The following is a 26,051-nucleotide window of genomic DNA, read 5'->3' on the forward strand; positions in this document are numbered from 1 at the left end:
CCCTGTTGTCAGTGCACAGATACTTAAAGTTATCGCCCACAAGTGCCTCCCCCTGCATCTGTTCCTCACATTTCTTCTGAGCGCTGACAGCTGTGTGTTAGAGATTTGTATGTCGAAAAGGGGACCTTTGACTTGAGGCGGCTTTCTTATGGTTTGAGAAAATTCTGACCGGTCTGGGAATCGTAGACGTAACGTGTGTTTAATACATTTAAAAAACAGTGAAACACCTTGTAGGGGATTTATGCGATGTTGTTCTTGCGCTGCCAGCCAGCCTATGAATGTTTAATGCAGAGTTACAGTGTACGAGATTAAAAACGCGAATCAAAACCTAAGCTTCCCAAGGCAGTGCATCATTGCTGAGAACAGGAATCCTGAACTCCACGAATCTTTAGGCAGTAGTCCTAATCAAGGAATCGTCAACTCATCTTCAGAACCGACAGCCTTGTATTTATACAAAGATTTGTGGTTCTAGTTTGACATAAAGTGAAGGAAATATCACCAGGGAAAACGAGGCAGTGGAACAGCAACTCAAAATGCATCGCCATTTTTTTTGTTTCAATGTTTTTTTAAACTTCTTCAAATTAATTGACCCACTCATTAATTCTGGCTTCTTTTTTGGTTTTTCACCCACTTAGTCTTTTAATTAACATGCAATTATATATTTGAGCGACTGCTGAAGGTGTTAACCACAACTTTATTTTCCAAAACGATATATCTCTAGTTTTCAAATGGGGAGTAGGCAGCGCTTGGAAAGTATGTGTTTTGTATGGCGAAGTGTGAAAAAAGTGAATCAGCCTGCAAATAGAGATGCATGCTTTGGCCCAAAGTCAAACTCACACGGTATTTGTGTTTTAAAATCTTATTTGCCACTGCTCCTACAGTATGTTAATCAGTTAAATGAATATGTCTGGTTTAAGTAATAATAATTCAGGAGCTTTTTAAAAAAAAAAATCTATAAGATTTATGTCAATCTTCTTTATAAAAAATGTATTATATATTTTTTCTAATAAATCATATAATCCATTGTCATCTACAAATGTTAGAAATGGAACTTGAGGAACTTGTCATTGTCTATATTTCTGCACTGTTTACTTCTAATTCTATTAGCTTAGCCTTCCCTCCCCCAGGAAGAAAGAATGTCAGATAAGAAATGGCAGACTGTATTCCATATTGAGAAATGATATCAAATTCCTATTTATTTTGTTGGCAAAGTGAGTCTGGAAATCCCTCAGACGTATTGAAAAACAGCTATTGTTACATTGGATGTATTTAAGTATTTTTGGTCCGTATTGCCTTTTTCATTATTTATACAAAGCCTCTAAGAATCTGGCATCCTCCTCTTAAGTAGGAGGGGGTGCGATATTTCCTGCCATAATGTCATTAATTGCATCAAAGTGACTTTTTCTCACTGTGATTGTGCTGCTTATGTGGACCCAGAAAGAGGTCACATGTTTTCTGTATTTTTATCATTTCTTTAGTATGATCTTATTTCTATACAAGCAAGACCACATGGTTTATTATTTCAGTAGCTGAATTTTGAAAAATAAAACAGACATTTTGTTTGCTAAGTTTATTATAAGAAAGGTCTGAAAATAAGGGAACAAATGTTATTTGAAATGTCAAAATCTTTAAAAGATGTGCTTCAAATATCTATTCCTGAGGTCAAAGCAAGCCGGAAAAATAAATACTAAATGCAGACAAATTACAAACTGAAGACAGATGTTTTATGACATCTTTGGTACTGTATACAGTAGTTCGCCAGAGTATTTTATAAAATGGTAAGAACCCCTATGTAAATGAAGAAGTTTCTAAATGATTACAGTTGCATCTTAGGATATACAAAACCTTAAAACTCAGATTAAAGTATGATTAAAAGCCTTTACAGCACAGGGCTATCTGTAGACTACATTTTAAAATGTACTGAAAATATGGAGGACAAATAAAGCCAACTGAAGCTTAGCAGTTTTAAATATTTCTTTCTGGAAAATCCCACATCATTAAGGTTCATTCTTGTCAGGGGAGGGGAGTATGGTGCCTTCATAAGTAGTACCTAAGTTAATTTATTAGAATCAAGGTTATCAAAATTAGCTTCATCCCGCTGTAGTGTAATATACAATCTGACTGATCAGTACCACAGAGATTTGTCATGGAATGCACTGCAGTAAGAAGTATGATTGAGAGCTGAAGTAGGATGGCAGGGCACTCATGCATGTTTTTATGTTGCACGTTTCTGTTCAGCAGTGAATAAACTCTTTCTTTCTGACTGACAACATGTCAGAATACTTGTAATGAGCAGCAGGCAAAGTCCACATTTCAGCCCTGAGGCTCATCAGACCAGAGCTTCTCCCAGGGTCTGTAGTGTTAAGCAAACACAGGGAGGATGTGACCCCCCCTGGCTGAAATTCTATTCAATCACAGGGTTACCTCCAGCAATGCGTTTACCTGTTTACTGGAGCAACTGTACAAAGTACAGAATTCACATCCTTCCAGCTGGGAAGAATAGTATGACACTGCTGCCCCTATATCTGTAATGTGAAGTTTCTGTTTTTCTTTTCCCATTTAAAACTTAAAATGAGATGAGTGAGGCTGCTTCACACTACTAAGTCTGTATCACCATAGAATATTTCTAATGAAACTTTCTGTTTCACAGTGTTACACATAGTTGTTATTAGATTTCTGAAATCCAGAAACCCACGTGACTTTCTGTTGACATTATATACAGTACTATTTCATTGTAAGAATTCCAAAAAGTGTATTAGCTATGTTATTGTGCAGAAATATACATGGGTCTTTAATAACGTTTAACTCTACGCTTAGGAAATGTAATGCAAGTGAACTTTAGAAATCACACCTATCAGCTTCGAACATTCAGACATCATTTTGTTGTAAATACTAATGGCTATTCAATTTGTTCTTTGATTAACAGTAAATTTGTTTGGAATATTTAAATAAGGGCAGATTCTGAAAGACCTGTCTTTCTTCTCAAAAAGTCTCATCAGTTTTAACCAGGTTCTTCTTTTCAGTGACAAGTTGTGGTGACTGAAATAAAATGAGTTTTGTTATAGTTGATAAAATTCTATTTTCCCCATCTTGTCCAAATATACCAATGGGTTATGTAATTCAAAAACCACACTGTATGTGTCCTAAAGATGTTTTGAATTCTGATGGAATGCATCATGTAAATATGTTGAATGAGATAATCAAAAAAGACACCAAAAACATACAGCATATACATGCTTCTATACTGTACATACTGTAAATGGCAATTGAATACATTTGTAATAGGAGTTTCAGATTGTTTCCTGAAACATATGGAACAGCTCTGTCTTAAATACATGTTATTGCAGGTACCTCAGGTTTGATTTATTTTTTTAACACAAGATAAAATGTTAAAAACTGTAATGGTATAATGTATATCCTGTAGAACCTAACTTACCTGGAATAAGACACAACGTATAATTTATTCATCTATGTGCATTTTATAAAGAATTGGTCATTTGTCAGCAGTGTGTTTGGTCACATTTTGAACAGAATGTTTTGTAAGAAGAAACAAGCTTTAGAGGAAGTTAAACAATGATATAAACATCAGTGTCTTTAACCTGCTAAGAACTGTTGCCTTAGATAAAGGAAAACATGACACATCCATTGCAAAATGTTTGCCTTGAGAATGTTGTATGGGAAAAACAGGAGTTTAGTCTTTGTAAGTGAATTCTGTGTGTTTGGAGAAATATGAAACAGGTCTACATAATTCACCATGCTAGTGAATCTAAAACTAGATTTTTTTTCCTCTCAAAACAGGAAAACGCCTTTAAATGTCACAAAGCTAGAACCAACCCATTATGAAATGTCAAATAGTCCTTGAATATAAATGACTCATTTTTATTATTGAGAACAGAAAATAAAAAAGAGCCCTGTTTGCTCCTTTAAGAAAAAAATTGCAATTGGGGGGAAAAAAACATTTTATATGAATGTTTCCGATCCATTTTTTATGCTGCAGGAAATTCTGACTCATTTTTTTCCCACCTGCATCACCTCTTTGATTGCACTTGATAAGGTATCAACAAAATAAATCCATAGAAATGTTAACGCTCAGAGACAAATCATGCCAGTAACTTCAAATTCAGATTCATTTTGACCTAGACTAGAGCTAGATTGTTGTCTGAAGTTTGCTCATTTGTTTTTTGTAAAACATATTTTTCAATTCTTGTTAATTTTTGCAGAACTATTGTTTTGTTTAAATCTTGCAGTGTATCAGGATATACAGTATTAGAAACTGTAGATTTTCATTATGTCTCATTTTTAACTGTACATGTCGTGCGACGCACAAACAACTAGGACATTGTGTAAATTGTGGCTAATGCTGGCCCTTTGCTCTCTCTGCTATTTTATATGTAAATGGAATGCTGCTATTACTCATGTACTGTATACAAGATGGAGTGCAAAGGGATTAAAACTGCCTATCTGGCTTTTCCAGATTTATTTCCACAGGGCCATATCGAAAGGTGCACCCTATACTGACCTCTGGCATCTGTCGCTCTGAGCACTGTAGGGCAAACAACTACTGCTGTCTCCCGACTCAGTTAAATGATACTTCTTTTTCAGGATGAGAAATGCCGATTCAGGTTTAACTGGATGTAGAAGCACAGAAATGGGCTTCCAATCAAATATTGACCTGGGCTTTTTAATCATTGAAAGTTATTTATTTTTTAACTCCTTTATGACATTTAACACCCCACCCATTTTGCCAGCTTGGTAGGACGTGTTGTGGATAAAATAAATCAAACCTCAGGTACCTGCAATAAGTTAAAGTTGTGTTTGTTAATACTGTGGTTACTTTGAGATTAGAGCCTTTCTTACTCAAAGACATTTTGCCAAGCTATCATTTTCCTTCAGGCTATCACAAGGCAATAAAAGCTGGCGCTGTTTCTGTGAGACAGGTTTATTTTTTTGACTACTGTTTTTACTGAGAAATAAAAAAGCAGAAGGAAGGTGTTGTCAAGTAGGACAGGCACATGCTGGATGGTTCACAACAGTTGTTGCCTCTGTTATTGAATCACTGAAGTGGGGCAGACTCTTTTGAAGTAATAGTTCCTTCCATTATTAATGTGCGGTTTCAGTTACAGAATTGCTGAATGTATCACATTAAAAATGGGATTTCTAAGATGGATTTAGATGTGGTTTCTTCCAAAAACTCAACACGTTCATTTGATCAGATATCTTTTTTTTAATATTAGTATTCATGTTAGTCTGTTTAGGTGCTTTTCTGTTGCTGTTTTTTCTGGGAAAATTTTAACATTACTATCATAAACATGTGCACTGGGGTGTGTTGCTGTGCAGAAAATTTTGTTACGTGTAAACTACACCCTCCTGAAATTTTCCACAAGCGTGCTGTTGGTCATTTGTGTTTTTTATTAATATGAAAATCCACACTGTAAAGCCTAGATCAGCAAGAATCTATCATGAACACTTTTACTGACATTCATCAAGGCCTGTCTATCTAACCATCAGACACATTATGTATTGTATGCGATATATACAGGATATCTCTGGCTGACGAACAGCCCACACAAGACATTTAAACTATAAAGTTGATAATTTAATTTATTTTGAAAGCACTGATGTTTTGTTTTTCTTGTACTTTTTTGGCAACAGGGCAAAACTGCCCGATGATATTGGTATATTAGGTATCAGGAAGTCAGATGTTGTTCGATCTCCTGTCTGTATTCAGAATGCAAAGGAAAGCTGTGGTTTAGCTGAAGTAGTCTGTCTGCTCTTGCAGCAGTTCAGGGGTTCAAAGTGAATCATATAAATGTATGAAGAGTTTAAGAGCATAGCCATATTAAAAAAGGGGAATGTTTGTGTGTTGCATGTGATTTACTCTTTGCTACTTCTGGTTAAATTATTTGACATATTGCTGAAATAATCCAGCAGACACATCTTTGTAACAAAATATGTACATTTTTATTCTAAGAAGGTGATGTGGAGGAAGCTTATGTCCATAAACCTGGTTGGTAGACCTTCAAGCACAGAACACAGAAATGCTTCCCAGTGAATTTCTTACAGCCAGGCCAAGTGAATCTTTTTAAGATGTGATACCTGCTCGAAGTTGTAAAAAAGAAAATCACAGTGCAGACTCCAATAGTTAAAAAAATTACAAAGGACAGATGGGAGATGTTGCAACAAAGTGTTGGAGTACCAAAAAGACATCTGACCTAATCCACAACTCACAGGAACAATTTCTCTATCAAATCTATTGCTCTTTTTAAAAATCATATGCTGCCTGGCTGTCATCCTTCTCCTTTAGCTGTCTTACACTCATTTATTTGTACTCCTCTTCCTGAGAAGTAAACAAGAAAGTCCATGAAAACATATTCACTGAGTCCTGGGGGTCTCTGGTTTCTCACAGGAAAACCTCATTACATCTGCTGCAGCTCCATCATTTGCTGAAAAGTGAAGCAAATGATCTATAAATGATCTATTAAAATCACATTTATTCTTCCTTATTAGCTGTGGGTTTGAGAGAGCTATATTAAGAATTGCCAAAATCACTCTTTCAAGGCATAATTAGATGATTAGCGCAGGTAGCACATGACTGTGCCACAAAGGAACTGGAGCAGCTCGAGTACTTTAATGCAAGTGTCTGTCTCACGTGCTTGCCCATGTGCAGCTGAGCTATGTGAAAAATTCCTCCCTTTTGTAAAACCAGGGAAGTACTAATGAGCCATACACAAAACCTTTGGTTTTCCTGTGTACTCCTCTTGTATTTAATTTTACATAACCTAAGTCAATTAAGCAACCATTTGTAATGTTTCAAAGGCTTTGAATCTTGTGATATTTTATTGCAAAGAAAAGGAGTGTAAAGTATAAGGATGGGATAAAGTGTTAATGTTACATTCTCACAAAAATAGCATAGTGAAAGCTATACCATAGGTTTAACTTTGAATCCGAGAAAGCTAAAGTATGAGAGGAAGCCCTTCAGTCAAACGATGAGCCTGATTCCTAGCAGTCTATCGATCCAGAGATTTCATGTTACAGGCTCTTGAAGGATCACTGAACAGCGTGCGGTTACATCATGCTCTGATGCGTTGTTAGAAACGCCCACTATTGTTTGAGTGCAGAAGAAGTGCCTTGATTGATTTTAGGCACAATCTGCACCTACTTAGTACCCAAGTGTCCAAGAATCTAGCTTTAATTAATGCATAAAGTCACTTTGTAAAGTAACTTCTAAATCAAAGAAGGAAGGCTTTTTTAAAAAAAGAGCCCTAGAGATGGAATTTGACAAGATAATAACTCCTTCGTTAACAAGCTGAGATACAACTGATGCGCCTGACACTTCATTGTTTTATAGCAGACATAAACAACTTTAACCACTCTCAGTTCTTTATATACTGTAGGATTCTTGATTTTTAAGAAATTCTATAAAGAAACTTAGGCAATGTAGCACAGAAAATAGTCAATTATGCAGATTCATGAAGTCATTTTTATAGATATAATATTTTATAATGCATTTATGTATTTAAGAGTTACCATTTTATTGCAATTTCTAAATGTCAATAGAAAAATATTAAAAACAGATTTTTATATATGATCTTAAGTATGTGTATATGTGCACACTATATGGCTTTGTTTTCATCCAAATATTTGCAGTCAAAGCATTTCTTTACAGAGAATGACACTCACTGATACTCAAACAGCCCACACAGTGGACAGTGAAAAGCTTCCACGCAAAAGAAGTTAAAGTGACCTTTGACTGGCAAGTTAAACCTACGACCCCTTGAATGACTGTGCAACCACTTTCTATTACCTGGGATTCATCAAAGGAAATGCCGGTAATGACTGATTGGAATTACAGCAATGCTATTAGGCTCAACTGCACAACATTGAAAGCTAGTTTTAGGTAAGAGATTACCTGTGCTTTTGGAAATGTTTCATGTGTTGATGAGAATGGAAGGGTGCTCTCTGCTTCTAACGACGCAGTTTACTGGCACATTAGATAAGTATGATTATGCTATCTGTTGTTTTTTTCCTGAGGTTATGGAGTACACAGTACTACTTTTCCATCTGTGCTTTGAAATTTAGCATCATGAATTTAGTGCGATGCAGGAAGAGCAGTCTGCTGAGAGTATTTTAGCAAGTGTCTACCTGCTGCAGCCAATATGATCACTAGAATCATGTGGTTTCCCTGTGGCTTTGCTGTGCAACAAGAGGGTTTTCTTCAGTTTTACAGTATGTCTCAGTGCCTGTTCCACAGCATGTTGAAAGGGTGGTCCTACCTAAGTTAAACCTTTAGGTCTTAACAAAGCCTATGAATTATGTGAGTTTTGGTGACACAATCAACGTGTGTACAGATTTTTTTTATCATGTCCCTTTATCATAAACATTTCATCTATCCCAACGTCTATATCCTATATACTATCTACATATGATATGTACTGTATAGGATATACTGTATATATCCTATATCCTAACTTCCTAAACCAATTTGGAGCTGAGGGGGAGCCAGAGCCTATCCTGGCAAGCAACAGGTGCAAGGCAGGATACAACCTGGACAGGACGCCAGTCTCGCATGTAAGACTATGCATTTCAACTTTTGCTAAAACTGTTCATCATGATTCATCATGGTTATGTTCGTTGTGAGTACAAAAAAAGCTGTAGAAGATTTATTCTACACACATATACTGTATGTGATATGTGTGTTTTATGTACTTGCTAATGCTTGAGATTTTCCTGCTCTGAGGCTAAGCAAAGGATTATGTTCCATTTGCATAGTATTCCTATAATTGTATTGCTGTGGAAAATCTTTGAACACAACATTTAACCATTCTACAGTTTGTACAAATATGTAACATTTGTCTAGTAGAAGCTGTCTGTGAAATCACCACTATTCAGATTTTACACAGGTGTTTTATTATGTCGTATACATTTTTCATAGTTTATGAAATGACTACTCCACACATGCTTATGAACAACAGAACCGCTTATTGTACTTGTCTTCACTGGTGAGGTCACTGAATCTGCGTCTAGCTCAGCAGATCTGAGGGAAAATACATACCACAGGAAAAACACCTGGTTATTTAAGGTGAGCACTGCCTGCTTAGACAGGAGACGCAGTTTGAATGCCAATCTGCTTCTTTTCAATGAATAAAATGACAATGAGGATACATTTTTAAAAAGGTTTGATAGAGGGCATTGGAGTAGAAAATGCGTTTAAAAGATACTTTGATGTAATTTGTTCCGATTTTTTTACGAGGGAGAGCGACTAGGTCTTGGAGATGCACTGTAAATGTCTACGAGCTCTCAGCTCGCATGTCATTTTGCTGAATGTGTCTTTGGAGAATTAAAACTGTGCATTAAAAATCGGTGTTTCTAATGCGGATGCGTACGTGGAAGCTGGGCTTCCATCACTGAGTCTGCGTGTGTGCGTGTGTGTGTGCGTACGCATGCTTGTGCATGTGTGTGTGTTTTGAAATTGCACAGCAGTATTTTGTGATGATTCCTATGAGAGGTAATAAGGAGGAGCAAACTGATGGGCACATGCCAATGTAAGATCGAGTTTACGTCAGGGAGGTGGAAAGGTATTTTGCCTGCCCACCACATGCGATGGCAGGGTGCTGGAGACAAAAAGAAAACGGGATTTTGAGTATTCCATGGCGTTTGCTTTCTCGATTTCCCTTGCCTTTGCGGTGGCCATTTGTTTGCACACTGGGATGAATGGTCAAGTCTCGCTCTGCTGCCCCCGGCTCTGGCACAAGGACAAGCTGAACGATTGTCTCCTCCGAAACCTTCTGCTTTCCAATTCATAGTCTTGCTGCTGAGCTGGGAACAGGAGAACGGAAGCCTCCGTACTGATTAGAATGAAAAGGAAAAAGCCATTAGCCTGCTAAAAATAGATGCTAGTGAATCCGGAGCAGATTTGGATCCTGTTTTTATGAATTAACACAAACTGTAGGGTTACAAATGCTGTCTTGTTTTCAGAGTCTCGGATTACATTAGTAGTGTGCAAGGAGCACAGGAGTTGCAAGCTTTTCTGCTCAGTTCACAATAGCATTTCGATAAACAAGACAAAAAGGGAAACATCCTTTCTCCAGGGATGGCATTAGAAGTGGTTGGCAGGTGCTGGCAGCCTTGGAAACACAATCAAGACCACCAGTGTCTGTGTCAAGCTGAAAGCTGGTAAGACGTGGGCCCATTCTTTAAACAACAGAGAGGGGGTTCTGTGTTTTGCATCTCTGACCTCATATACTCAATTGACTTGTTTTTAGTAGCAAAAACTGTAAAAGCTCAACAACGCATTTTGTAGATGCTGTTCAGACTTATGGAGCTAGGTGAATAAATGTTGTTAAGCTATCTGTTATCAGAGTATCACATAATATTTCCTGTGAAAATTGTAATTCAAGTCCATTTGCACAGATTTTGCATCCCAGCCTTGTAAGACCCATCAGACTGGAGTTTTTGCCAGTTTCTGCTGTGGTTAGTTGCCTGAAAATGCAAAACTCCCTCCTGCATTGAAAGATAGACCCCACATCATCAGCAGTTCCACTGAAAGCACCCAGGTGAACTGAATCAGTAGTGATAAAGTAACCTACTCAAAGGTACAACAGCAGTGCCTGCAAGAAGGACTTGAATCCACAACCTTTCAGTCTAGTGCCCAGGACCCTAACCTCTAATATTCTCTATTCTAAAAATGATCCTGTTATACCAGCATTTCTTAAAGGTGACAAGACAAGACCATTGAGAACAGAGATAGAAAGGAGGCTGCACATCTCCCTTTTTCAGTAGTTAATAACTTAGTGATGACAGGGAATCCTTTTTGAAAGACCCAGATAACCTCTACTGCTTGAGTAATGAAGTGCCTCTCATTCTCAAACCCAATTGTATTTCCTCAATTTCCAGCCTTCAGGCTCTTGTTAAAGCTGAAGTTGTCCATCAGGGATGACTTTCCTTTGTAATTGCATCCATGCCTGCCATCTTAAATAAACAGCATTTTATTTGTGGTAGGGCTTTGTTATGACTACTGCAATACATATCAGGAAAGAGTTGTGTTGAAATTTTAATTTAATAATATTAATAAATTTCATATTTTCATGTACAGTCCTAAGAAATGCACACATAAAATTCTCAATTAATGAGTACAGTAGGTGTGAAAGATCTATACTCAAGTCCTGATTAAGGCTTTTTGGTGGTGAAATGTGAACAAAATGTATTTCATTATAATAGAGATCAGTGTGGGCATTGACTTCCATTGTACAGTGCCTCATCAACTCTGGAGGGTTGTTATTTTTTCTTTTCTTAAGGTCTGTAATAAAACGATTTACTCTGTATCATACTTGATTTGTGAGATATTGCTCTATATTATATACATTTTGCAGTACATCAAGACCAGCAAAAAAATAAAATAAAAAAAGAGATCTGATATACCCAGACAGGACGTGTCGCGATATATGGACTTTGTGTTGCAACATGAGGTCAGCATATCCTGTCAGGGTATGTCCTATTGTAACATATGGACTACATGTTGCGACATGGTGGATGGGCGTTTTGGCTGGGCATGTCATATGCGATATAGGGCCTTCCATGTCGCGACATGGGGGCGGGGCACTTTTGCTGGGGTATGTCATATCACGATATGCGGGCTTAATGTCGCGACATGGGCGCGCGGCGGCGGCGGCCGCGGGGGTCATATCGGGATATGTGGACTCCGTGTCACGACATGGGGTGGGCGTTTTGTCGGGGGTACGCCATATCGCGATATATGGAATGTCGCGATAGTGTCGCCATGAGAGTGATCCGCCAGTCGCAATGGGTATCGCAATGTGATCATGATGTGCGCACTCCTATCGTGACATGCTATCGACTCATGAACGGGCTGTGGATGCCATTACATTCTTTGTCTGCTATCCAGTTTTGACCTCAGTGCGACTTCTCTTAGATTGATCAGTAATTGGAAATCAATGGATGTGTTACCGAATATCCAAGCGTGCTCATACAGCACACACGGTGCACACAGAACTTCCGCTGTGGCGCTTTACCCAATCAGAGTGTCGATTCTCACTCTTCACCCAATCGCGGCCCGAGCTGTTCGGGGGTTTAGCCAATCACGGGTCTAAGACCTGTTCAAGCTAGCAGCTCCTGCTGGATCGGCTTGTTTAGTGTCAGTGAGAATCTATTTTCAAAATGCTTTTCTTATTTGCAAAAGACGTAACTACATCGCCTTATTTTTTAAACGTCTTTATTGATTCACAATGTCCCATGCTCTTTGAAATAAATACATTTTTTTATTTGAAATAAAAAAAGAGATCTGGCAAAGATTAGTTGAACATAAATATTCTGATATGAAACAAAGCCTGCAAAGTATTGCTTTAGGCAAATGAAAACAGCTATGCAGTCCATTAACTCATAGAATTCCTTTAAAAAATATATTCATTTTCAAATGCCCAGAAATACTCTTTTGTTTTGCAACCCTTGCACTGTACCCAGACTGCCTGTGAAGTACAGTGTCTTATCTGAATTCTTGCTAATTTAGTTTATTGTGCCTTGCAGGACTTGGTTAGATTAATTATATGCTGCGTAAAAGCTACTTTATAAACAATTCATGTTATTTCAGTATCCAAAGACCTTCTAATAATTGTTAGCCTGCCCATATTCAGGTGAATTTGAAGATTATTTTGAAGTATTTTCACAAAAATGTGGAAAATAAGTATAAAACTCCTTTTTCAGCAGATGGAGCATTCTACCAATATAAAATATCCTAGAAGACTAATGTGAATAACATTTCCATAAAATAACTGATAATAAAAATCTCCAATAACATATGTAAAATAGATTATAATCCCGATCTTAACCAGATAATGAGTTTAAACTGGAGAGGTCTGTTTAAGTGACTTACACAAATAAACATTAAAAAAAAACTTAATGTTTGCAATTTATTAAATCTTTGTTTTCAGTTGTGCCTCTTGTAAATAAGTTTGTAATATTGTGTTATAGAACAAGCAATCTAGTTTTCCAACTTTTATGACTTATAAATACACATAGTACAAAATGTTGCAAAGAAGAGGAGTCCATTAATCCTATCTTACTTGCTTGGAACCCATAGCTCATTGATCTGAGAATCTCATCCACCTTATTATTTATGGAAAGATCTGCTGGAATCAGCTTTGACAACATGGCTAGACAGCTTGCTCCAGACACCCACCATCCTTTGCAAAATACACACTTCCTACTCTGAATCCTGATTTGACCAAGATGTGCTTCAGTGTTCTAATGCAAAATCTCACTTTAGCTCATGCATTGTAAAATAGACTTTATGATATTACATGCAATGAAGGAGAGCATGTACAACTCAATTCAATGGAGAAGCCAGAGATGCATTAACTAAATGTTTGACAGCCTGTAATAAAATTGCATAACAAAGGAAGACTTGGGGATGTTTGCTATAGGACATGACATTAATGGGGCACTGAACATAGATGCAGCAATAAAAACATAGATCCTGTTCTCCCGACTCTTTTAAGGAGGATGTTCAGATGTACAGCATAGTATGCCTGTTCCTTTAAGGATTCACTTTAAGGTGGAATCAAAGGATAAAGGAATCATATGCAGATAGTCTCATCATGGAGTGAAGCTCTTTTATATCCCTTTTATATCCCTTAACTTACTCAGCATAATAAGCGTTTAGAATTATCTTTCAGAACACCAAAATGATGTTGCTTCCAAGAACATCAAAAAGCACATGACATTCATATTCAGAATACACTTTGTTTAAGCTTTATTATCAAAGGAGTATCATTCAATTATATCCTGTCCCTTGCAAATTCAGAGCAGACCTTTGAAAAAAGACCCACATGTGTAAAAGCTGCATAATCAAAATAAAAAAGCAAGAAGTCTCTTCTACTATTGTGAAATAAAAGCAGTACCAGACATACAGTAGTATGATGGGTTACTTTAAAAACATTCCAAGCCGATGTGAAAATATTACAGCACGTCAAGCACTATTCTCACTTAAATTACTGACAGACTAAACCTTTGTATCAATCAAATGAATTGAATATGATGAATAAAGTAAAATCTGGTTCAGAATACCAGCGATCTTCAATAATATTTACTAAGAAAGTTTAGCACAGTGCAGGGTGAAAAATGAACACAGAAAACATGAATTGCTGCACAGATATCCTGTGGTTTTCTTCAGACAAATATCTAAGGAGTAGCCTGATGAGACACCTGCTCCAGCATGGCAAGAGAAGGGGATAATTATGGGTGGTGGGAGTTGCCGTGGGTTAATGTACAACACTAATGCACTGGCCTTTCACCTCCTGATTTCGTAGTTCAGGAAAGATCAAAGTGACATAAAATCATTCTGGTTGGATTTCTGAGGAGACTCCCAGGGGAGGATGGAATTCAGGCTCGGAATACCCTTGTGTATGAGAGAGGGATTGTGTGTCTGAGTGAACATGAGCGTGTCTTATGTGCAAACTAAAAAAAAATCATCCATGTGCCACAGCTGGCAGACGGTCCTCAGAAGAGCACTGATTGAATTAACTAAGAGATGGGAGACATTCAGAGGGACACATGAAACATTAGGAATGAAATGATGCGCTCTAGCCAATGAAAGGCTGCTATTAATGGCCTTGGGGCTTCAACTAATTGTTTCTTAAATTACCCTAGTGTTTTAGCAGTGTAAAGCCTTGGCAGTAAGCAATGCTATACATTTTGTATTACTCTAAATCAAGAGAAAGGTAGAATCTATGCATGTTAAAAAGAAGCCTGCTCCATTAGCAGAGTAAAATTAGAGCCAGGAAAATTAGACTGTCTGGCCATACTGGGCTGGAGTACTGTCTATTTTATTATGATGATTTACTGCTCTGATCCTTGCAGCCTTTCCAAGTTCGTGGCTTAAACTTCTGACTCTGCGTTACATCTCTTTCTATGCACTCTTTTCTTTCACTTTCACTGCATGGTGCCTGCAGTCCTTTAGCCCTTGATAACAGCGGCATGGCTGAAAAAAACAAACAGGGCCTAGAGCTTAACCGCAGGAAGGGGGACCTGGTGAGAGTCGGTCAAAAAGCCTGAACCTTATGGCTCAGCAATCCAAAAATAATAATAAAAAAGCACTTTACGGATGTGTAGCCTTGCTGATATTTTGTTTTGCTAGAGTGGGGGATTATTATAGGGAGGTCAGCAGATGGCTGGCAGGCGAACAGAGATATACATAATTAATCAGAAAATGCATTTAAGAAGAGGTTGGTAGTGAAAATTACAGATGGCACATGAAACTGATAATGCAGTTTCCCTTGGGAGAGAATCAGCTCAAGGCTTTTTTTTTTTCAAAGCACCCAAATTTGTTTTTTGCTAATTCCTCTTGATGGCTCTTCAACGATGGGGCAGTCTTCAACTATTTTCAGGCATGTATGGTGTCACCATACTATTGGAGAGAACTCTCCATCTCATGCCTTGCTGTTCCATTCAGTGAGGAAATATGATTATAAGATCATGGGAACAGTCACAAATGAGGAGGTCAGGCTGGAAGTGTGTATGGCCTCCTCTCATTTAAAGCTTTCTTATGGTCTTGTGGTTCTTCACATAGACTGTCTTTCTCGAGAGATGCACATGGTTTTGAATCTGTTGATATTAGCCAAAGACAATGGCTGCAGGTATTAGTTTGCACTACCTGAAAACAAAGCATCTATCTCTTCCTTAACACTTGCAGGTAGAATCTCGAAGCAAAGGCATGAGAGCTGCAGTACTTCAGCTAACATATAAGTAGTAAAAATGACAGAGAGTAACAGTGTTTTAAAAATTAAACAAATGTAATATCTAACTGTTTCATATATAGCAATTCTAGTGTTTAAAGTTAAAATGAATATATAAGTAAAAATATTTTTAATGAGTAGTTATTTACTAATATTTATAATTCTCATTGCTCTAAATAATTTTTATAGCATCATATGTATCATCTTAAGAGAGGTTAACTTGCTACATAATACAAAATATAGTGGGACCAACTAATTTACACCACTTAGGCAATAACTACTCCCAGTTCCATTGCTGTTAGGGAAACAATGATGAGCACAGAGGAAATCAAGATGTAACATATAGGTATATGTAGGCAGAAGTAGAAAACATTGTGCACAGGGCACTAGTAAAAGCTGGGCCCAGCTTCTTAATGGTGAGCTACTAGACACCTTTTACAAACAAATGACTTTCAAGCCAAGAAGAACAATTCAATCATCATCAATAATAACACACATTCCTACAAGTAATGCCTGATGAAGAGAAAATCTTTTGTAAGAAATGTATCTTCACCTTCATTATTTATTAAAACTACTGTACCAGCCGTGATTATACTTCAAACTCAGAATATTTTTGTGCACTCCAGAAATCCATTGCATCTTTGTGTGCAGTGTAAGAGAAGACTTCAAGGCCTTCCTATTTGTTAATTATCTGTCCTTAGACATTCCTACCAAATCTCCCTACATTTTTCTATTTTATAACCATTAGTTAATCTGAACTTTTTATGCTCTTAATTGATTTAAGGCATGCAAAAGATAAACCAGCTTTTGGATCTCTTTGCTGTCAACCCAACATAACCCATTCATTACAAGGCTTTTGAACATGTGCGTTTTATGATTGTATGAATTGTATTTGTTAATGCGTGTATTTCGTGGCTATGAAATGTGACTATAGTGTCCTCTTAAAACCACCCATGTTAATTACCCATTGGGTTTTAAACATTAGCACAGTAAATGTCATGCAGTTACATTAAATGCTTGTGAAATATTACCTTAACAGTATTCAATATTTGATTAAATACTGCTTTCTTGAGTAAGGGCTCAAATTCATGCAGTTTCCTCTTAAACCTGAATTGTTTTGGTTGCCCTGAGCTGAAAACAATTGTAACTTCAAGCACTTTTCAATTTAAAACTTTAATATGCCTTCAGTCCCAGATGTCTACAAGCACCCTCTTTGATCTGCTTGATGATACTTGCTCTATTCATCCTAATGGTACTAATATACCTGTAGAATGGAAATATGAGCTCTGGAATAGGTCATTTACTCTTGGTTTCTGGCACTTGCATATAGTACAAAATACAAAGCTTTTGTCATTGGCTCTGACACATGTTGATAATTTAATGGAGAACAAACACAGCTCCCCTTGCTAAGACCTTCAGCTTTCTTAAATTTATGTGCTCCCTTGTCAGAAATCAGTAGCCACAAGTGTTCTGATTTATTGAGGCTCTCTGAGTTTGATCTACGTAGCTGCAAGAACTCTGCAGGAGTTTTATTACGGCTTTTGATACATTTTAGGTCTAACAGAACATCCTTACTCTGAAATGTATTACAGGACAAAAGAAGCACTGATTTGGTTTAGGGCAATTCTTTTTCCCTGTCTTTGAGTGAGAATACTGTAGTATGGTCATAAAAATCAGAATAGCAGAACAGCTGCCCTACTGGTTTGCAAGAACATTCACCATTTCAAACACCTAGCAACGTGAAGAAGATATAATGAAACACATGGAAGCTTGATGAACTGATGACGCCTGCATTATATTGCATATCAGAGAATTTGCTTTAAACATTGGATAAATGTAAAGTTTGCTTTGAAACCTTCCCCTCCCATCCAACTAAAGGTAGGAAGAATTCATGTTATAGCAAATTACAAAGCACCTCTGTATGTGTTCATCAAGGTAATTAACAGATAATTAACTAATGCCTCTTTTTCAGTTGAACTTTATCCCAGCTATTATTAAGTCAGCATTTTCACAGAATTACCCCTGACAGAGTGGAATGGCCAATTTAGTGTAGTCAATTAACCTACCAGTATGTCTTTGGGAGAACCCTGAATTCCCAGAGGAAGATTTCTGCAAACATGCATACTCCACAGAAATCCTCCAAAGCCCAGATCCAAACCCAGGACCCTAGAGCTATTAAGCAGTGATTCTAATCTCTGTGCTGCCTAAAGATAATTACTCAAATCAATAACATTTTTTCAGTAAAGAATTAGTATGACAGGTGTGTGTCATTAGCGTTTTTTGTTAAAAGTTTTTTTTCACCACAAAATGGAAATGCTACCTTTCTTTGCCTAGGAAAAATATCCAAATAATTCACCAAAAGTAAGATTTTGTAAGTCCATGCAGCTGTTAGTTTTTGACGAAGTATATTTTTATTTTTTCATACCAATAAGGGGTTATGATGGGATCATTCCAAGATGCAGGCTGTCTAAGATTTCATGATCTTGAGACAAAGTGCACAGGAGCAGAACTAGCATTCGTCATCGACTGTCAGAGGCCCAGTGATGCCTGACTGGACTTCTGCTCAGGAATCCCTCACAATTCTCTGCAGTGCTGCTGAGCCTAACTGAGCCACTTTTACCCACCACTCATTGTTCAGTTGGCATCTTGTTCTATCAGTCCAGGTTGGAGGGGTGCAGAAGAGGTGGAGGGCAGGAACAGCAGGTAAATAGATGGACTGATATCCTGACAGAGGTCAGGCAGGCTGTGAGTGGATGTCAACTGCTGCATTTCTATTACACCAGAAGAAAACCTGTTACAAAAGGCTGATACATCTTTTCTCGGCAATAGTGAAATTTAAACAGGTCCTACCTGTCTGTTCTTTAGTGTAAGAACAGGACATTCTGTTTGAGTTTTCCCTTGGGTAATACCAGTCAGATCTGGATAATAACATAGTGTAAGCTAAGATTGACTGTATGTTACACACAGTACTGTAGCTCTCGACATGCTTTCTGAAAGAGAGTGTTTAGAGAATGGACTACATTCGCCTTCATTTGACTCAAACCATTCATGCCTCTTGTGCAGATAACATCAGAGTTCTATAGTGACATCACAGCTTAGTAAAAGCAAGGCAATGGAGATCAGCAGGACTTGGAGCTGTCCCATAAGTGAGGCAAAAGAGTAAAAACTGTAAATTTGAACTACAACAGGAATTCCTCATCCCTGAAGTACCATTCAAGTTCTTGTCTTGGACAAGCTACACTTACCTGCTGTACTGTATGTGTATTTGGTAGGGAAGAAGAAATCAGGTTGGTGTGTGGTTTCTGAGGTTGTTTTTTGTTTGCCTTTCTTTTTGCTGCACCATGGGAGAATTCAATTACAGTGTCAAGCCTAGTTTGTTTTCAAAAACAATGAAGTACACTTAATGGAATCCAGACTCCTGGTCCTTTTGTTAGATGTCTCTCTTAAAGTGGTGCTGCGTGTTACAATTGCTCATGGTTGCTGCCAGCTGGTACTGTTGAATTGGACAAACCTAGTAAATCACATGCTGTACCTTACGTAGCTATAGAAACTGCCACTAGCTTCCCTTTTCATTCAGAATCGAGTCTTGTGAGTAAAAATGAAAATGCAGTCCCTTCACCTTTTGTAAAAAAAGAATGAAGCAGACGTGTGATTATGTAATGTGTTGCAAAAAAAAGCATCAGCAGGTGTCAGTTTATGATTAACTATTCATAGGATGGCATACATACTGTAGCTAGGCATATTCTTTACTTTCTTTAGTTTTATGGATTAGATTAACACTTCTAAACTTCGTACTTAGGGATATAATCATTAAATGTGTACCAAGTGGACTTTTAATTAAGAAGGTTATCACTCAGCCAAGTATTTTTCGTGCCACCGATAATTAACTTGATCTAATCTAATTATATAAAGAACTCACATTTAGTATTTGAAAGGACAACTCAGAGCCAAACGCAACCGAATCCCCTACAGAGGTACTGTGATTTTTATATTTTGTGCCAGCTCTCATGGCTATTTTTGTTTTATAGTTCTTAGCCTTTGCAGAGGTAAGCAGACAGGCTATCATGATTTTGCGCATACAGAAAAAGCAATATCTAACTTGTAGGTTCAGGTTTTCAGCACATATATTAAGTGCACAGATGTGCATATAACTTTCTTTCCTCTGTGACACTGGCACTGGAAAGAATGAGGCATGGAAACAGAATGTGTCAGGATTATCCTCCCAAGCTTTCTCAGCACAGACTAAGTGGGGAAGAAAAAAAGCGCTTTTATACATGAGATACATTTATTCTAATTTGTTACACTTCAGTACTCAAAAGCATCACATCATCTTTGCTGGTGTTGTGTAAGCATAGATTTTGATGGTGAAATCCATCACTCAATTAATTTTATGTGCACTTTTTGCACCAATTAGTGGTAGAGTACCTCTCTGTGGTGAGGAAAATCTGGGACTGTTCATAGTTCTGTATACATTCATAGATGTGGGGTTGATTTCATAGTCTTAGAAAAGCCACAGTTTTTCTGATTAAATCTCTGATCCCGGGATTTTCAGTAAGCAATACTGTCATGGAGAATGGGAATCATGTTCACTCTTTTGGGCAAAATGTTCTGTGAGAGAAAAAGATCTGGGATCTTTGAAGAATAATACTCCGAATCCCACTGCAGCCCTGCTCACAGAGTAAAAATGCTTTTTTACTCCATGAATATGAATGTGTTTCATTCATATTTTCTCAGCAGTGCAAAGAGGATGTTTGTCTAGGGTGCTCTGTGTGGCAATTGCCTCTGGTCAGAACATCAGGAATGTAACGTGCAGTTGTGTAGTTCGCCTGGAAATCAGATGTGTCATTTGCTTGTATTCTATTCAGAGAAAGAGGGTGAATTCCTACTGCTTAGAAAATGAAATGTGCTCTTGTTCTGGTATTCCTCTGTAGAGCTGAATAAAATTCCACTGGTGCCCATTCTGACGGTTTTGCTGGAGACAGCTTTAGTGCTTATTTAGTCAGGAGTCATTTGCCATGGGGGAATGGTGCATAGAAAAGTGCAGAAAATTACAGAGCTGACAAGAAAGGAAGGGTTTTTGAAAACCTTTCATAAGGTGTAGGAAAATGAACTGTGTGATGACTTAGGCCCTGGCAGTGACTGACGTGCCAGGACTGAGAAACCCACAGCTAGATGCACACCTCACTGCTGCCGGCTGTGAGAACTGTTCCTGGGACTCTGCCGCGACAGGAGTTGCCTGGCCAGTTTGTCACTTCAGCTGTTGTAGGCTTTTGCGTCCAACAGAAAATGCTCATGACATCACTTCTCTCCTGACTCCCCCTGGCAGATCTGTCATACAGGAGCTCCAGCTTGTCTGAAAAGCTCTGTAATCATGCCCTCCTGGAGATGTTTAAAAAGCTGTTATGTGGTGTGTACTGCCTGGGGATACAGTTTAGCTACAATAATAAGGTAGTGTGTGCACAATGCATCAGTTTATTTGTTTGTGACTGTATTATAATATTCATTGCATAACTACATGGTACATGGTTCAGCCACTCCACAACTGCACTCCAGACGTCTCTAAAGGGGACACTTTAGAAAGCAATGCAATAACAGGATTCTGCTTAAAAAAGCTTTGACATTTTTATAAATCAAACCTTGTCCATTTAGCTGCACATTGTGTAATTGTGGAACTTTAACATGGTCTGTTGTCACTCTAGAAGCATATTCTGCAGATCAGAAATTACCTCCATTAACTTTATTCACCCGTCAACTGGACCAAATCATCTAATACCTTAAAAACTGGACACGTTTATTGTGTCTCTCAAGGGTTCCAAGCCATACCTGACTGTATCCTGAAACACAGATCTAGTACACTTTGAAATCTATAGTGTTCTGGAAAGTTGAGCACACTGAAAACAGCCCATATATAACAGTCTTACCTGGAGAAATAGGTATAGCTTAACTTGGTTTATCCTGCTCGAGGATTAGTTTAAAAACCAAAGGTAGGAAAACGTGAGAACACTCTGATGTCCTCTGAGTGAAGCGAATTAGTCATCTAATAAATATTTGCCTTTCTTGCGGGTATTAGTGTTGGTTTAAAGGGTGCTGAATCCCTCAGGCTACAGCTCCATCCTGTTCTGAAGAGGGAAATGTCAGAGTCTGCCCAAGAGCCATAGGTAAGCTGACAGTGCAGCAGAACAAAGGCATGGGAGACCAAAGGAGGTAAAATCCACAGCAGACAGTCCTCACTTGAGCAAGTTGAAGAAGAGCCACAGCAACTGCACTGCATCAACACATAGCCATTATATTAGTTGAGATTATTTGTGTAAACTGCTACAGCACAATGGCACAAGTGCTATGCAGGCGGACAGCGCTTAACGGTTTTCATCAAATATCAAAGCTCATAAATGTTAATTAAATCATTAAGTCAAAACAGGCTTTTAAATAGACGGCATCTTAAAGTGTTTATTCTTCCCTTTTACATCTTAGATTTGCAGATTACGATTCTACGTTCTAGATTTTTGTATTTGCTGTGCATTCTATTTGTTTATTTCTTACAGTGAGATTTAATGTAGGAAGTATGTATACATTCAACAAAAGTGAACAAGGGTTTTTAATCTGTCTTTCTTTGCAGTGGGATTACTGGAAAAGTTTGGTTTAATGCCTTCACATGTTTGCATGTGATCTGCTTTGGGAGCATATTGGAAATGTGCCAAACAATATAGAGAACAGACATTTCAGAAAAACTCCTTTATTTTTTTCTGTAGCCTTTTTAAACACGTTTTCTTAGTAAGGTCTTAATGACAGCAGTTTGAGCCTGATCTCATCAATTAGCAGAAGATAAGCAACTCTTCCAGCCCAAGATCTCTTCACTTTCATTTCTATTGAAAAACTATTGTTACAATTATTTCCTTTGATAACCACAAAAAGTCAGGTACCTTAATTAAGCCTGCCCTTTTCCCCAAGACCTGTTCAGTAACCTAAATACATAAACAATAGTTCCTTAGCTGCTTAAGACAGTGATAAATTAGTAGTGTTTTGTTCACAACTACTAATAAAGCTATTACAAACTCAAACACTTCATTTTGTAATCAGTCCATTCTCTACCTACCCCCACATCAATTAACTCACATTACACTTGATAAAGTGATAGATGTTAAATCTGTTATTTGTGACACTGCATGGGTGAACTAGTGTAATGTAATCAATTAATTGATTTTAGTTATTGGCTACATTTTTTATAGCAATCCATGTGTTTTTTCCACAGTTTTAGACATTAGTGCTGTTTTATCCTTTCATCAAGCTGATTAATTGATGCACCAGTTTTTGTAAAGCAATGTATTAATGGTAATAAAGTTAGACATTGCCTAATTCATTGTCTACCTCCCTCTGCAGATGGCCAGACTGTAGACTCCTTCTATCTGGATCATGCACTCAGCAGTGAAGAAAGTGTGTGAAAAACACAGAAGCTAGAAATGTTTAATTATGTTCTATACAATTTCTAGGAACAACATTCTCATATAAAATGTTGTGAGAATGAACGAAAGCACTAAGTTTAAATTAGTTGTGAAACTATCAAAACCAGGATGACACAGACAGACATTGTAAATCTTTCCAACTCTATTGGAATAGATCTTCTCGTCAGGTATTGAGCTTCATACTTAAAGGCTTAATCTGTCAGGCTTAGAAAGTCTTGCTCACCATTGAGCCCTGTCTCTGTAAACTTTTCCATAGTTGCAATGAGAAACTCTCCCAGTCCTGGATGTTTTACCAGAGTTCCATTGTGATGGTTCCCATTGTGAATCTACAAAGTACGATCAAATTCACTTACACACAACTGACAGGTTGCTTGCTTTAATTAATTACATGTGGTTTTAAAAAAGACCAGCTCAAGAGCTAGACCTACAGGTATGTACTTTACTACTCTGAACAGGTCAGACTGATGTTATGAAGATCCACCTATGAGTTTCCAACTAGTTTTCTTTTTAACTGGCTGAACAGCTCAGCTGTGTAAACCTATGTAAAGGTCTTGTAAATTGAAAGCTGTACGACTTAAGCTGCACTCTAACACCATAGTTTACTAGTCCTTTTACATAAAGATCAGTTTGTAACTTTGTGTCAGGTCAATTTAATTTAGTATGCAATGGAATGTAAACTAGTTCTTAATGCTCGTGTAAGAACCTGAAAAAGGTTACAAACAATAGAAGGTTGTTCAATCCTTTCAGGTTTGGATGATTGTAGCTTTAATGATAGAATTTTATCCAGCTGCTTCTTAACTTTTATCTGATGGAGATTGTTTCAACAGTGTGGTGAAGCACTGTGTCCCCTGCTCCTTTGACTTCTTAAATCCAAATGTTTGATTTTTAACGTAATCTTCCTTACAGAGAGCAAAAGGAAAAGCACTCGTACTTTTCAGGGGGTATTCAGCCATGATGAAAGTGGAGAACAAGAAACAAAGCACTAGAAAAATTCTTTACTACTTTTAAGTACCAAATACCTTTACATTTTTCAAATCACGTGGTGCTGGCATACAGTCAATAAACCAGTACAGACTATTACTGAATTGTTCCTTATTTCTAAGTATCAATGCTTAGTTACGCATTCTTAATGAGTGTGTCTCTTTCATATATATACGATAGGCAAAAAAAAGAACAAAGCTTTATTTTGAATTTAGGCTTCTTAACTATTTAAGCATACAGAAAAGCAATTAACATAAGTGCATTTTTTGTTGCTTTTGCTTTAAAGTTGCCTCCTGGTTGATTTACGTGGAATTGATTATCATTCTGGTGAATTTCCAGATAGGATCATTGATAGTGGACATTTAGCATAAGACATGCTGCTGAGCATGTCGCCTATAACTCACTTGGCTCACAGTGTTAATGACATTTATCTGACATACTATTCCGAAAAAGGGAGAGGAATAAAAACAATCTTATAGAATGCAGTATAACTGTCATCTCTATCAAGCGATTATCCACATGAAGGAACAACACTTACGAAGTTGTGCCTGACTAGTTTTGGAATTTAACTCATTTCTGTGTAAAGACTGGATCTTCTGTTTTATTGTCTGTATCTTACTTGTGCCAAACTCTGAAATCTGTTCACGTTCATATTCAGTCCCATAGTCCATAACTGATATTTCAGTACTTTGAATAAAACTTAACTCTCCTAAGGTAGAGAAGAGGCAAGATTTATATAGTGAGCTTTACTGGGGTAAATCTCATCTGACTAAGAAGGCTGTCATATTCAGTCTCCTTAAAGAATGATGAGCCAGTACATGCTGCAAGGGTCAAGATGGGATGGTGGGATGAGCAAAAAGAAAACAAGCAAGAAATGCAATATTTATACCATACATTGATTGTCAGATATGGTTGAGATTAGGGTTTGACCTCCTCCAGACTTTTTGTTTTAACCTCCTTTTATCATTATTAGAGAAATCAGAGCCACTACCCTCTTGTCCGTGGAATGAAATCGAATAATTATAGTGATTAGTTACCTTTCTCAGTGGAACAGATCAAACCAACTGGCCTTGCCCAGACCATAATCATGAGTCACCCTGCCTCGCTATACACTCTAAATTCCAGTGATTGCCTTAATTACATCGATCCAACCAGTTTTAAATAGTCATTCAAGTCTGAAAAAAATCAACACACTCACTAATGTAATTGTGTCGGATCAACCATCTAGCACAGGACTTCATGATATACATATTGATCATTTATATACTTTTTAATTCTATTCATTGGGATTTTAGTACAAATTAAAATGTATTTTAATCACCATGGTAACGTAAAAAGAAGACTGATTTTTTAAAATCACGTACAGAAAACGGAAGGATCTAAATAGGAATGTGTTTTCCTCATAACTCTTAGAGTAGATAATGCTCATTGGAGTCTTCTCATCACACTCTTTAAATATTCTACATACTGTAGATACAGAGAATTCACCACAGGGCCTGCACCATGTATTTATTTAACATTTATTATCCATTTGCTAGTATGGACTAGAATACATTAGCAGCTTGGTTTTATTTGAGTGAATTTCAGTGATTAGCACCATGTGGCAGAAATGCAAATGTTAAAAGTAGTTGCTGCTGATCCGCTCAAACTAAACATGCAGCTGGCATAGTAAAAGAATTCAAGTTCTCATTTGTGTTGTTTTAAAGTCCTAATCTCTGATTATTTTGTATTTTATTATCTCTGATTTAGAATCACTAGTCATTGATGAGCTCTTTATATCTACAAGAGTTTAAGATAAGATCACTTTATTAGCCATATACAATTTCTTGCATTAGGAATTTGTCTTTTTGCATGCCCCAGCTTG

The 26,051-nt window shown here is 37.3% G+C and overlaps 1 protein-coding gene across 1 annotated transcript in view; it reads left to right on the plus strand.

Moving 5' to 3' along the window:
- The window catches only part of xkr7b (XK, Kell blood group complex subunit-related family, member 7b), an 85,051-nt gene that overhangs the window by 1,018 nt on the left and 57,982 nt on the right, over nt 1-26,051 (plus strand). The window lies entirely within an intron of this gene.

The sequence above is a fragment of the Lepisosteus platostomus genome, chromosome 15 (genome assembly GCF_059453375.1).
Source record: "Lepisosteus platostomus isolate fLepPlt1 chromosome 15, fLepPlt1.hap1, whole genome shotgun sequence".
In the NCBI taxonomy this organism is placed as follows: Eukaryota; Metazoa; Chordata; class Actinopteri; order Semionotiformes; family Lepisosteidae; genus Lepisosteus; species Lepisosteus platostomus.